General features: G+C 40.2%; 2 protein-coding genes across 6 annotated transcripts in view; one reads left to right on the top strand and one right to left on the bottom strand.

Moving 5' to 3' along the window:
• The window catches only part of PCCA (propionyl-CoA carboxylase subunit alpha), a 230,486-nt gene that overhangs the window by 23,107 nt on the left and 192,773 nt on the right, over window positions 1–14,606 (bottom strand). The gene's annotated exons all lie outside the window — the stretch shown is intronic.
• Window positions 1–14,606, top strand: part of GGACT (gamma-glutamylamine cyclotransferase) — a 60,288-nt gene that overhangs the window by 44,377 nt on the left and 1,305 nt on the right. For 3 of the 5 annotated variants that reach the window (XR_014525588.1, XR_014525589.1, XR_014525591.1), the window contains one exon: window positions 7,090–7,983. The exons of 1 other annotated variant lie outside the window; for it this stretch is intronic. The gene's annotated coding sequence lies outside the window, so the exon portion shown is untranslated. Of the gene's footprint in view, window positions 1–78; window positions 182–7,089; window positions 7,984–14,606 lie in introns of those variants that run through there. One more of the 5 variants, XR_014525590.1, reaches the window with a different exon arrangement.

The raw sequence follows: 14,606 nt of genomic DNA, 5'->3' as shown, positions 1-14,606 counted from the left end.
TTTTTTGGCTATGTGTTGTGAATGGTACAATTAGCTTCTGCTTAGATTAAGAGAGATTTATGTTTTTACATTGCCCAGGTTCAGAATCAAATTTCATGTCTTTTCAAAACAGTCAGGCTTGTGGCCCTGTGAATAGTTCAAGTTTTCCAAATTAATCTACAATCAAGAGGAGGCTCTACAGGTAGAAGTAGTATTAGCGAGTAAACTGTCCCAATTGTTGTGCAATAAAAGCTTTCTTCTCTTCATCACCCATCACAGGCCGTTCCAAGCATTCCACTTTTACTATTTTAATATTTTCCTATCTTCTAGATTCCTTTCTCTGCAGGACTCCTGCTTTGCTTGGAATGAGATGTGAGAGTCAGTAAGCCAAATGCTTTCAAATGCAGGCCTTTGTTATTGATGAGCTGTTCCCTTTCCTTTTGTATTTGTTTATTGTTCTTTAGTCTGTTTGGAGGGGGGGAGAGAACTGAGCTATTGTAATCAAAAAGTTAAAAAAAAAAAAGAAGAAGCAAACTTCTCCGGAAAGGTCCTTTGGGAGCACAGTTGAAAACAAATGACCCCTGTGAACATAGGATGGCAAAGTAATACAGAAAAGGGATCCCTTTTTATAAGTTCTGATGGAAGATTCCCCCCTCCAAAAAACATTCCTTTGTAAAATAGTTTCTCAACGTTGAGAAACAGCCTGACCAAGGGGTGCCTGTGAACTGCAGAACGCACACCAAGGATGTTAACATGTGGACTGGTTTGATGAGAAGCATAAAGCACTTTGGAAGACCAAAACAACTGAACAAGGCCTGGCTCCAAAACAAAGATGACTGGAAGCTTACAAATATCACCAAATTGCCATCATTCCATTTTGACTCTAACTGGAAAGTGACAAAGCTTTACATAAATAAAATGGAGGCTTTTTTCTTTGTGAAGGTGAGTGGCTGTTTAAGGAATCAGCGTTAGAAGGGACCCTGAGGGTCATCTAGTCCAGCCCCCTTGCAATGCAGGAATATGGGGAGTGAACCTGCAACCTCGCTGTGATCAGCACCACGCTCTAACCAACTGAGCTATCAAAGCAATTGCAGAAGGTAAGACCAGTAAGGTCTGCCAAAAGCAGACTACCTCTCAAAACCTTAAATGAGGCACATCCTATATTATTGCAGAGACCAAATTTGCCAATCACAATCACCTTGATAAGAAAAAAAATTGGATCTGAGACTCGCAGATCCCCAAGGTTTTAAACAAAAATATTTTCCAGCCCAACTTTGGCTGCCAGGAACTGTACCAGTCACCTTTTGCAAGAAAACTATCTGCTCTATATCACAATTATACATTATATGCATAAGACCATAGACAGTAGTTTTAGCAGCTTCCTGCTAAAACTATTGTCTATGTTTCTTGGGGCAGTTGTATTAGTCTGTTGCAATAAAAATAAGAATAATTTTAAAAAGTCTACTAGCACATTAAGACTAAGGGTTGGGTTGCATAAGGCTGGCATAGGCAAACTCGGCCCTCCAGATGTTTTGGGACTACAATTCCCTTCATCCCTAGCTAACAGGACCAGTGGTCAGGGATGATGGGAGTTGTAGTCCCAAAACAGCTGGAGGGCTGAGTTTGCCTATGCCTGGCATAAGGGCTGAATCCAGTGAAGTGATTGGCATAAGGGCTGAATCCAGTGAAGTGATTGTACATGTGGAATGATCTGTGACTTCCCAGTCTATTCTGGAAGGCTGGGGAAACCTTCAGAACAGATTTGCAGGTGCAAGAGGAAGAGATGGGGTCATTCTGTTGCATGAGCAGATGTTGTTCCACCTGTGCAATGGCGTTTTTGGATACAGCCCTAACGTATTTTATTGTAGCATAATTTTTCATAGGCAAGAGTCTTCTTCAAGGGATTCATGTTCCTCTTAAGCCTAAAGCAATAGAGTAGAACTTCTTTATTAGTTCTGATGCAACTGCTCCAGGCTTGCGTCTCTTTTTGAAATTCCTTTACCTGCGACGTGAGGATAACAATAAATGTATCTAGTCCACAAAATGTTATGCAACAATGAATATGTTAGCCCACAATGTTTTTAATGTGTAACAAGATTCTTTGCGCTACAACTGTTTAACTTTAAGCAATGCAAGTCCAAAGATAACTCCACCTTGATAATTTTTTAATGTTTTAAAAATGAGGTTTTTTGAGTGGTCAGTGTTTAAAGTCCCAGGTTGCATTCATCTTGCAGTATAAAGTGGAAGATCTTTTGTGGATCCATAGATTTATTTATTTTTCTGTTTCACAAGTTCTTTAAGTAACAATGAATGGATGGCAATTGCAAGTACATTAAAGCAAGCATGGCAGTCTCAAAGGTTTTTTTTGTTTTGTTTTGTTTACTAACAACATGCAAAAGAAGCATTACAAATTAGATCATTCACTTGGGCAGAAGCAAACAACATGATGCTCTCCTGATGGCTATGCTAGCTGGGGCTGATGGGAGAGGAGTCCAGGAAAACCTGAATGGCACCATGTTAGCTACCCCTGCTCTAGGTGAAAACTGAAAATTATCCCTATGCAAAGGATCCTAATTTGCAAAGGGAAAAAATTCCAATTCAAAACTTTCAGGAAGTGTCATTCCAGGGTGTCATTCCAAGTGACACCCATTCTTACTGGCTCAAAATACTCATAGGCATCATAAATATATTGGTTCGCTGCCACCTGGGCAGTGAAATTAGTGCATTAACTCTGTAATCTTCAACATCGTTACTCAGAAGTTCCTCTAAATTCAGTGCAACTTAATAAGTGCATCTTTAATAAGGGTGTTTGCTTATGTCTAAAGTTTAAATTCTCATAGAGCATGAGAACTCTTTATACATCAAAGTTCTCCTCATATATTGGGTTAAAAACAGTCAATTGTCTCCCATCCCTCAGCATTATGGACTCTGGAAACGTTTTTTGGGGGGAAATTTCTATGATCATGGCAGTTTTAAAAATGTACTGCTTAGTCAACAAATTAGAATTTGACTTTTATAATGGAGTTCCCAGTTCTTACATTATTAGCATGTCTCTGGTAGACAAATGAGTTGTAGTGCAGTTGTGCCACAAAAATCCCTGGTTTAAGTGGGAGAAACAAATCCCTTATGTAATAAAAAAAAAAAAACACCCTGTGGCAATACAAAAGGGATTCCTAAAAATTGAATATTTAATGGATGAGGGATAGAAAGGAGAATGTCACCACTTCTCTAGTACAGGTCCTAGCAACACAAACTTAATTAAAATAGCAGTTAATGTTGCTCACACTTCCCACCTTTAAATCCACCATGTAATATATAACACTCTAGTGGGAAAAAAACTCCCCAATAAAGATTAAAGCCTCACAAAACAGATTCCTTCCACTTTAGGTTAAGGTTGAGCAGTCAGAGTCAAAAGCATACAGAAATAAAGCTTGTAGCTGTCCTCGTGTGGAGTTACAACACAGCCGGACAAGGTAAAATGAACAGATAACAGTTAGAAAGCTGTCTGAATAGCAGAGCTCTGTACATCTGCAGTCACTGGAGCAGCCTGTTAGCATAATGCTTTGACAACTCCATCAGCGCAGTCTCAAGGTAGCTGTCAATCAGGATGCATCATTTAATACAACCGCACTCGGAGGATTTTCCTCCTATAAACCACATGACAGCGTAACTACAGCTCTATTTACACCGGGCGTCTACTTCTGTTTACAAGGCTCTCGTAATTAGAACGCATGCAACAGGCCGCAATATTATTTGGATCTCCACTTTGCCAGGCTGCCATGCAAAGTGTGATCTTGCTTCACAGAGTCATGCTAAATGACAAAAGCTCTATTTTTCTTCAGCCTCTGTGCTCAGACAGCACTTCATTTGCAGCTATCTATAATTAGATTAATGGTGTAGTACAGCACAAAGCAGGCCCACTTCACATCAGATAGCATATGAATTAGGACAAACACTTATTTCAATTCCAGGCAGAGAAAGCAGTGACTGGGGTATTTAGCATACCCTTTATGGTGGAATGAGATGTTAATTGTGTACCATTTACCTCTAAACTGCTTGCTTGTTGTATAAATCACTGGGCTAATTGATGCAGAGATAGAAACGTAGCCACAGGCAAGAAATCAAGGGAATGAGAGCTGAAGATGGTGGATAAAGGATTATCCGGCAAAACTACATGGAGATGAGGTTCCTTTGAAACCTGCTCATGAGCTGAAGACTTCTTGAAAAACTACAAAAAAGTGCCACACTGATGTGTTGAGAAAGAGTTTACCTCATGGCTTAGAAGCAATATCTTTAAAGGGAGGGGGTGGACTTCCACAGAGAACTAAATTAAGACATGTGTTCAATGATTTCTGGCAGAGTGGACGTGCTAGTCTGTTGTAGCAAAACCAACAAAGAGTTCTATGGCACATTAAAGGCTAATGGTTTTATTGTGGTATAAGCTTTCATGGACTATAGCCCACTTTATCAGGTGCATGAAGAAGGCTGCTGCCTACAAAAAATGGTTTTTCTTTAAGCCACCGCGGGTAGAATATTGTAGGCAAAACTGAGCTTGGGTTAGGAAATTAAAAAATAAAAATAAATGTAAAAGCTAAACTTTAAAGCAAGGCTCACAAAGTTAAGCAATGCAAGTGTTTCCCCAAACAGAAATACAAATTCCTGTGTTGACTAGAATTAAGACTGTCCCAACATCTACAAAACTCTCAACCTGGGCAGAAACAAACCTGATTGTTAAAATACTAACAGCTCTAAGCAAAAATATTATTTGTAAATAAGATAATGTAGTGTGGGGAGATTAAGGGGAAGCAATACATCATGATTTTGGTGACCACATCTCAGAAAGGCCTATTACCTACAGATTGTCAACAACCTTCCAGCAAAATGTGTTGTTTCACTAACAGTTGAAGTTTCACACAATACACTTTGACTTTATGGCAGTAGACTGTAGAAGAATGCATGATTATCATAATGTCTGATGGGAGGGGTGTTTCCTCATATATTTTGCCTGCCCAATCTTATGTCCGTAGTAGAACACACACACGACTTCACGACTTTACAACATTAGCCAAACAAAATTTTCCTACTTCAAGACTGGGGGGGGGGTATATGTAAAGAGGGGGGAAATACATGGAAAACTAAATGAAATGTTGAGCTTAATTGTGTGATAGCATTTGGACATCTAAAATAAATTCCTTGATTCTTTCTCCAACTTCAAATCCATATTCAAATCCAAGGCAGCCCTGTTTAGGGAAGCTTTTAATGTTTAATAGGTTATTATACTTTAGTATTTTGTTGGAAACCACCCAGAGTGGCTGGGGGGACCCAGCCAGATGGGCGGGGTATAAATAAATAATAATAATAATAATTTGGTCTAAACAAGAGATAGGATTCACTTCATTGTTAAATGCATTATGTTAGGAGGGGGAAAGGCCTCAAATACCGTATTTTTTGCACCATAACACTCATTTTTTTCCTCCTAGAAAGTAAGGGGAAATGTCTGTGCGTGTTATGGAAGGAATGCCTACGGGTGGCATGCCTACGGATTTTCCTCCTCTAAAAACTACGTGCGTGTTATAGTCGGGTGCGTGTTATAGAGCGAAAAATACAGTAATAAAGTAGCAGAAACAGCATATGTGAACCAAGTACATAATGATATCATAGCTGCAAATGTTAACCCTTGGTCTTCAGCTGGTGCTGGCATGGCATAGCCAGCCAGGTAAACACTTGACCTAGGTTGGGCCACACAAGTACTGTCAGCACTGCAAAGGGGAGCCGGGAACACACTATTTGTGTAAAGTGATTTAAAACCACTGTAGCTATCAAGAAAATTCCCAGGAAATTGTAGTTTTCGGCAGGTCTGAGTTTGAAAGAGATTAAGAGTCTTTTCATTCAACTACAGTTCCAAGGATCTTTGGCTGAAACTCAGGCATGGCCATTTAAAAAGTTTGAGGTTGATATAACATGTAGCCTATGTATGGCTGAAGAAAGAGAACGAGAGGAGCACTCCAGATCAGGCCTGAACAACTAGTAACCTAGTAAAGTAAATGGAGTCTGCTAGCTATGTGTCTAGGTTTACTACAACTACTACTAATAAGAATTTTATTTTTTTATAGCCTGCACATCTGGCTGGGTTGCCCAAGCCACTCTGTAATCTTCTAGTTCTGCTGCCTGTGTGGGGTTGTAAAAATGAAAATGGGGGGTGGGTTGTCACACATCTGACGAATGTAACTTAGTAAAATAAAAAAATAAAAAGCAACCGAAGATAAGGTATTAAACAAATTAACTGAACCTCATGCTGTAGACTGAGGGTAAAGCAAGGGCCCCACATCTGGAACAATGGAAAGCCACTGTTTTAAATGATGTGCCTAGAGTTGCACAATAATATTTCTGGGCCCCACTACAGCGAAGCACACTGAGCAAACAAGAGCACTGCTGTACAATACTTCAAAAGAGCAAATTCAATACTGTGGTCACAAGAATAGACTACTTCATCTGTCAGGCGTATTTTCTAACCCAAATAGCCTCCAGCATCCGATTTCAGCTAGCTTTAGAAGGGAAAAGTGAATGTGTTTTTTTAGGCAGCAACACCCTTCCTCTCAAAGTACATTACATGGATTATGACATCATGGCGACACTGTTTCCCTCCCTTATGTCTTATGAACACAGAGATAGTAAAAAACTTGATGAAAATATTGGAAAATTCCTACACAATGTCCCTTTTGTACCACATAAAAAGAGCCCTGAGACATCAGATCAAGTACCCATCAACCACAGCCTCGTTTGCAATAGGGACCAGCCAAATATTTCAGGGAATCCCTAAAGTGTGGCACACAAGCAACATCTCTCCTTTGTTTGCTCCCAAGGGCCACCATCACATCTTGCAGCAGTGAATTCCACAAATAAATAATACATTCTGTCAAGGGGGTTTATGTGTGGTTGCATTTGGGCTGAATCTACTACCAATTAATTTAATTAGAATACCTTCCCTTGGTACTGAAATTTCTCCCCATCTACTTTTCCCACACCATTCATCTGTTTTTATACCTGTATATACTTTGTTATCTTTTGTCTAAACTAAAAAGTCACAAATGATTTACTTTATTCAAACAGGATCACAAAGGCCTGAATGAACAGGTATGTCTTGACCTGATGAAGAAAGACTGACTGATGCAACTCCGAAGAGGGAGTTCCACAAACAAGATGACACCACAGAGAAGACCCTAACTTGAGTCACTGCAGGAGGGGCCACACCCATTTGCAGAACCAGAAGAAGGACCTCCCATACAGATCACAAAGACCTGGTCTTTTACTTATGGAGAGCATGTTCCAACTTCTAGATCGTATTTCTAGTCTTCTCTGCACTTTTCTAGCTCTATTTTGAGTTAGGATGACCATACTGAGTGTTCCAAATATGACCCTGCCACAGATTTATACAATCTATACAAACTTTATGATACTGGTGGTTTCATTTGCTTGCACATTGAGCTAACTTCAGGATTGAAGTTGTAGGATTTCTTTTTTAAAAAAATGTGAATAACATAGCACTTAGTTTCACTGAATCTCATTTGCCCATCTGTTGACTATTCATTCAGTTTAGAGAAATCTTTTGGAGAGCTTTGCTCTCTGCTTCAGTTTCCACCACCGTAAATATCATCTGAAAATATGGCCCCCTCTTTTCCTCTAGGATTCAATAGCACTGATTCTAAAATACTTAGGAGACCTTAGACAGATGCTTTTAGGGAACTGCTGTTGCTCAGCAGTATGGCACGCATTTTGTATATACAATGACCCAAGTGTGATTCCCGGTATCTCCAGGTAAGACTGGGACAGACTCATGCCTGAAACTACAGCCATTCTGTATACACAAAACAGACTGGATCAAGGCTCTGACTTGGGATGAAGCAGGTTCCTATGTTTTCTCCATTGTGTGTATTTGCTCCAGTGCTCTGCTTCTTATTCTATAACTAGTTACCAAGCCATTAAAGGACTTGATTTTTTACCATAGTTAAGTTTCATTGTTTGTCTTTGGTGAAGGATTTAGCTGGAAGCTTTTTTGGAAACTGTAATTTGTCTCTGTCAGATCACCATGGTCTACCACGTTATTTGCACCCTCAAAGATTTTAAAAGGTCTAGAAGCAGCCCAATGAAGGATAGAGATATGAAGTTTATTAACAAAAGAGCACTAATGGGCATTGCTGTACATGCTGAACCTGCAATTTCTTGATGCGTAGCAGTAATTGTTATTGCAAGACAACAGTTTAATACCCAACTAATTTCAGTAGCTCCTCCCAGACGTATCCCACTGTCCCAGGGTCGACATGCAATAAAGAAAGGAATCCTCCTGTGTCTACCATGACACTCAAGTGCAATGGTTGAGGTTTTGTTCACCATGCTAATAAAGAGTGGTACATAATCCACTTTTATCATTAGCAAAGCTGACGACTCCAAAGAAACGTAAGCTCTAGCTGCACAACCAAAGGGACTCATGAAATGGAAGCAAATAGCAGCAGAAATAAACTATGTTGACTACTTGGAAATAACACCTCCCAAGTGTGCAGCTAGTTGACACGAATGGAAATGTGTGGAGGAAAAAGAGCTGTGAAGCTGTGTAACAGCCCTGTTCCTAATCATTAATCACTTTTTTTCCCTCATGACCATTTAAACTAGCCCATTACAGCCTGCAGCAATAGGGTAACACTCCCATCACTTGCATGTCAGCGATGCTGGTGTTAACAGGAGAAAATATATGGTTTGTTCACTTAGGCTCAAGTCCCACAGCATTTGCTACCTTTAATTGAAAAAGGCAGTTAAACATGAAGTAAATCATTCCATTAGTTTAAGCTGTTTGATAACATCCAATTGATAGTGTCAATATGTTATGCTGACACAATTCATCACTTTAATCGCTCCTGGGCCTATGTATGGAGGAGAGTGGTTGTGAATGAAACACCTGGGTTTCTCTTTCTAGTTTGATAAAAGAAAATGTCAACGAGGACAACTTTTTCACGAAATGAGCCTGCCAATGTAATTAGTAATATTAGACATTCCAACGTCTAAGGTTTTATTCTAAATATATTAGTTAATCCGAAGGCAAATTTGGAAGGACTGAAACATGCAGGACCCTGACACAGGTTACACGCACGGTGGGGTACGAGAGGGCGACCCGGAGGCTTGTACATCCTCCACTCCTCCCACACACCCACACCCCGGGCAACGCAACCTTCCAATGCAAACTGTGCAGGCCCAGCTTGTGTGAGCCACTCACCCCCTTTCCATGATGAATTAATTGTGCAAGGAATTGTACAGTGCATATACAAATATACCAGGGCTGTACTAAACTAGCTGTCAGATGCCAAGAATCAGAGGCGGATTTAGGGCAGTGCGACTGGTTCCACCACACTGGGCTCCGAGCCTAGGGGGCACCACAGGGCATTGCAACTATGACGTGCGAATTGAGCGGAATGGAAGGCGAGAGGCGGGGTGGGCACCAAATTTTGGCCTCGCATAGGGCACCACTGGAATTTGAAAGACTAAAGTCTGCCCTTGCAGTAATTCCTGATGGGGGGAGGGCGGGACACCATACCCCTCCGGAAGGAAGATGAAGACTAGCTGCCATGGCATGCACAAGTGAACAGATCTAATGAATTTGCCTCAGGTAACTCATGGTGATCTGTCAATGCACCAACTCCAACAAGCCTTATGACCAAGATCATGTGAACTGGCTATGACCAGATAATACAGACTCAATTCTGGGGGGGGGGGGGACACCACAAAAACACATGTACTGTACAAATCACTTGGCTATGGAATATAAAATGTACTATGAGACACTGGATAAAAGTTGATAAAAGACTAAAACACTTTGGCAGATTTAAAATGGCACTACAAAAAATGATGCGGGGGGGTAGGTCAGATGAGAGTTCAGTGTGCTGAGCCTTAATGTAGCACAGGAAAATAGGCTGCACCCTGCCAATAAAGACAAAATGTAGAGGCAAAACTTGAATCTCAGCTTGAATCTGGTTAGCAATCTCTTCAGTGCTTTAAAGATGGGGGGTTTTTGCTTCCATTTCTAATTATCATCAAAAAAGTAAAAATTGGCTATATACTTTTGAATATCATTGCTGCACAATGGTTTTACATGAAGCAACAGCAATAACAGCCAATTGCACAGGAGTATATTAGAGAATTCAGATGTTTTGCTTGAAATGAACCAGTGAACCTAAACTCTTATTAAGAATAGGAAGAGCTTTAATAGTTGGATCATCAAAGATGCATATGCAACATGGGAGAAATTTCTGTTGAACTTTACATAGTTTGGCTACTGCATGTTGTTCCTTGCTTAATCTACTGTATTTTTTGCTCCATAAGACGCACCTGACTGTAAGACACACCTAGTTTTTAGAGGAGGAAAACAAGAAAAAAAAATATTTAACATGGGTGGCAATTTGGTGCTGTCTGCACAGCAAAACAACACAACTGTGTAATGGGTTTTCTCATGTCTAGAAGTTTTCAGGGTGATAGTTCTGGCACCTTTCAGATCAACAGTCCTATTAGATGGCACATCAAAGGTTAGCGGGATTTAATCCATATTCCCAATCTGGCCATTTCAAACCCATTTCTCTTCCTAGCATCAATTACAAATTTATGAAATGACAGAATCTTATATTCATATTCTTCTGGCATTTTTTGTGCAATTCTAGTTTTGGTCACATAGCAAGGCCACATCACCTCATAAACCTGTAGCGCCATGATGGTGATCCAGTAAAATTGTGAATCCCTTTCTCTACAGTAGTGCATTTGGCTTCATATATTATCATTTTTGTAGAGACTGAGAAGCCATTATTCCGGTGGTTTCTTTCATGGCCACGTCCAACTGTGGCCACTTTGCAGCATTTCCACGAAAAGTGTGCTTACTTTTATCTGCTTTTTGCAGCTGATCCTCCTGTTTCCTCCACTCTCACCATTTTTTCCAGTTGGAGGTGGCCCAAAATGTCTCTCCGCTGCTCTGTTTCCATGCTCCTTAGCATATTTTACTACCTCTGGTTTAAAAGGAATCTTATATGCTAGTCTTTTCTGCTTTATCATCCTTGTATGTAGAATGTACACAAGAATGCCCACACAAGTGTCATCCCAAGGGGGCAGTGTGAGCACCCATCCAAATGGGGCGGCCAAGCGCGGGGGTGGAGGGATTACACAGCTCCTGCTGTGCTTGCTTTACACCCGTGTAAGCGGCTCCTTTCCCGCTTTGCTGCTTTAAAGTGAGCCACGGAGGAGGGACGGATGGGAGCCATGGATCCCAGCTGTCCCTCCTCTGTGCAGCATTCGCTTCGTAAGACACACAGACATTTCCCCTTACTTTTTTGGAGGAAAAAAGTGCATCTTACGGAGCGAAAGATACGGTATATGTATATATACACACACAATTATTTATGAACCAAACTCAAACATTTAAAATTTTTACTTTTGGGGGAAGATTACATAAAGTTGCAAATATAAGTGCATTTGTAACAAGAGAGTTTTCAACTCTTTTCTTCCCTGCTGAGCCAGTCTCTAAATTGAAGCTCTTTCTGCCAAGCATTTCACATTAAATTATGGAGTTTTCTCAAGGGCTAAAGAAAACAGTTATTAAGAGTGTGAGCTTTGGCCGTTATTTCACAAGTGAGTTAACCTCCATCCTCAGGGCAATATTTTGCAGCTGTTGTTTGAAGTGAGTCAGATTTTTGTTTTTGTTTTCCAATTAGACTTAATTTTAGTGTATAACACAGCTACAAACACAGTGCACAGAGCGGCAACCTATTTTCAGGGAGTCATCTTCCCCCTCCCTGCTCCAGGTAATTAGAAAATTACATCTGATCATCTGATATTGATTTGGTCAACCAAAACTGGAAACGTCTGGGAGGTTGGGCAGTAAGGAAAAGGCTGGCATTTCAGTATTTAATTGAATATGAGATATGTTTATGTATTCTGAACCAACAAACAAAAATATAAGGCCAAGAATCAGTTCTGATTTATGCATTAATGCTTTTCTAATGCATTTATTATTTGTTTTACTGTATGGCATTTTAACATGTATTTGTCTGCATATTTTTTAATATTTTACATAAATGAAATGCTATCAATTTTCACATCCTTCACAGTTCAGCTGACTGATAAGTCTAGGAAGCAATAACAATTTGAGACCTGACACCCATCATCTTAGTGTTGAACAGGCTAGGAGTTATTATCATATGAACACATGCTACTTGCACAGTTTAGGAGAGGATCTTTGAGCAAGTCATGACAACCCGATATATCATTATAGACTATGTGCATGCAAGGAATATTTTGCTTATTTATTTCTTACATTTATATACCACGTAATATAGGAATAATTTTAAGTGATTTACAAAAGATAACCATTCCTGCCATATCCATATAACAACACTAAAACACAATAGTACCATATAGTACACTAAAATCCTAAAAAGACAAAGCAGCACTTTAATTACCTCTTAAGAGTCCTCTACTTCAAGAGAGGAGGCCCACATAGGAACTGTATCTCTCAGGAGCAGCGCTGGCAATGCCACAAAATCCTATCAGATGTGGCAAACTGCTCTTATCAAGAAAAAGTAAGTTTACTCTGAGTTTTAAGGAGCTAACTTGAAACACTTTGTTTGTGGATTGAACTTGCCTCATGATATCAAATAATTCCTGACGTTTAAATAATCAGTAGAGTATAATTAAATAACTACTCAAACTCAATTAATTTATCCTCTGCTCCACTTAGTTTAAAGATGGGATCAATATTATTTACCCTACCTGACAAACCTGTCTCCAGGCTTCACACAAGATTGATTCAACACCAGCAGGTAGTTATCAATTAATGTATTTTGCAGCAGAAAATGAACACAATCAATATTCAAAAAACACATGCTTTGCAGAATAGGAATGGTTACTGAAGTGAGTACTGAGTTTCACTCAAAAATCTCCTTCTATGAAGTTCATTGACCCTTTGCATTGCAGCATTTTCGCTAAATATAATAGGATTACAGTGATACCTTCTTGTCTATTTGCCTGCTACACATCGTTCTGGGGTGGGGAACAATCTGGTTCTGCTGGAAGTAGTCTAGTACAGTGGTACCTCGGGTTAAGAACTTAATTCGTTCTGGAGGTCCGTTCTTAACCTGAAACTGTTCTTAACCTGAGGTACCACTTTAGCAAATGGGGCCTCCCACTGCGCCACCGCCACACGATTTCTGTTCTCATCCTGAAGCAAAGTTCTTAACCCAAGGTACTATTTCTGGGTTAGCGGAGTCTGTAACCTGAAGCGTCTGTAACCCGAGGTACCACTGTACAGGCGGTGAAGCACAAGAAAACCCCAACACACTTGCAGCCTTTTGTCACACCAAACATAATCACAACACAACAGGATCAGAAAGCCTATTAGTGTTCGTTTATACGCTCACAAAGTTGTTCAACTCCAAGTCCCATCAGCCTCAGCAAGAATGGGAAATGGTCAGGGATGATGGGAGTTGTAGTTCAGTAACATGGATGACCGTAGATTTTCCAACTCCCAAGTTTACACAAAATTTAACAATAGTATATAGAAATGTTTATAGGGTTGTATCCATGTAAAGCCAACGATCAATAGTAGAGAATTAACAAAAATGTTATTGTCAACAGTTTGTAATCCTATGCTACTGATCATTTATTGAATGGATCTGGATACTACTATATAAATGAATATTTTTATCTAGCTATGACCAAGATTTGCATAATCACACTCATTGGGAACCAAACCACAGAAAATAATTCCTCATGCTGAGGGATGGTTTTGGATCGTGCTTCCTCCAGTGTTAGAAACTCAGATATATAAGCTATTTGTCAAATGGCACCTTAAACCTGGGTTGTAGTCGCCGCATCAGAAGGTCTAGGCGCTATTAGTATTACTATATTTCATTTCCACACTACTTTATATTTTAAAGAAAAAATATCAAAGTGGTTTATAACACATTAAAACATCAAATAAAACAATCCAGAATAAAACAAATTCAAGGAAAATATTTCAAGAGGCCTTCATGTCAATATAAAGGCACTCCTCCACAGACACACCAAGCACTCCTGCTGTTTTAAAAATAGGCTCCCCCACATCTGGTAAATATAAACTTGGCTCTACACCTATTCAGAGAATGGTGAGAGCTGGGTTGAGACAGCAGCCAGAACCAGAGGGCACAAGGCAACAGGAAGAACCTAGAGTTTGGAGGGCTTCTCCACCAAATATCAGTAAGGTAAAGGGTAAAGGGACCCCTGACCATTAGGTCCAGTCGTGGCCGACTCTGGGGTTGCGGCGCTCATCTCGCTTTACTGGCCGAGGGAGCCGGCGTACAGCTTCCGGGTCATTTGGCCAGCATGACTAAGCCGCTTCTGGTGAACCAGAGCAGTGCACAGAAACACCGTTTACCTTCCCGTCGGAACGGTACCTATTTATCTACTTGCACTTTGATGTGCTTTCAAACTGCTAGGTTGGCAGGAGAAGGGACTGAGCAACAGGAGCTCACCCCGTCTCAGGGATTTGAACCGCTGACCTTCTGATCGGCAAGTCCTAGGCTCTGTGGTTTAACCCACAGCGCCACCTGCGTACCAAATAT

The sequence above is a fragment of the Podarcis liolepis genome (genome assembly GCF_965112155.1).
Source record: "Podarcis liolepis genome assembly, chromosome: 4".
NCBI lineage: Eukaryota > Metazoa > Chordata > Lepidosauria > Squamata > Lacertidae > Podarcis > Podarcis liolepis.
The sequence above is the reverse complement of the archived record's forward strand: the minus strand, read 5'-3'. Positions and strand labels throughout refer to the sequence as shown.